The following is an 816-nucleotide window of genomic DNA, read 5'->3' on the forward strand; positions in this document are numbered from 1 at the left end:
TTGTCGCCGCCCCGTTTCAAAGGGAATGCCAATAAGTCATCATCATCATCATCATCATCATCATCATCATCGTGTAAAGGCCCTATAGGTGAGTGCCGCGGCGCCGCCCGCTCTTCGTAGACCGCCGTGTTATCACAAGGGATCTGCTGCGCTTTTTGTATTTATAAAGCCGTAGCAGCAGTAAATTTCTCATGTAGGGAGGTGATTTCTAATTTAGGGTTTCTTTTGACTATAAGAAGGCTTATTTACTGCTTGCTGCCTGCGTTTGAGTTTACGCACCAGCTAACTCTGTTTCGAGTGTCGAACCTCCACTGGTTCAATTCAGTAAAAGGAAGCACTACATTCGTTTTCTAAAACAGTCCAGCTCATTGCAACATAGGATTTTTAAAGTATACTTATTCGGTGACTTTTTACTAATAGAAAATAAGAATGCCTAATTTATATGAACATGTGAAACAACACTATACATAGGATGTTTTTTTTAGAGAATGCAGATTTTTATTTTTAAAAAGTAATCAGCGAAACGAACGTGGTGTTTTCACAAACGAGTTCATAGGCGAGGCGGACATTGCCGCAAATAATGTGAGCTTCAGAAGACTAATTATTACATATTTTTTTCGTGTCTGGGGACCGTTGCCTAAATGGCAAATTAGCTAGAGGCAGTGACATTTTCATCCACACATATCTTTATGTGTTGAGAATCGCACTGGAGAATCGCACCTAATTCGAGATATCCAAAAAGTGTGCGACGAAGTTCGAATGACAGCATGCCGCGGCAAATCCTAACCCGACACACAGCCGCACACGCTTGCCAGG

Source organism: Dermacentor silvarum, chromosome 1, assembly GCF_013339745.2.
Source record: "Dermacentor silvarum isolate Dsil-2018 chromosome 1, BIME_Dsil_1.4, whole genome shotgun sequence".
NCBI lineage: Eukaryota > Metazoa > Arthropoda > Arachnida > Ixodida > Ixodidae > Dermacentor > Dermacentor silvarum.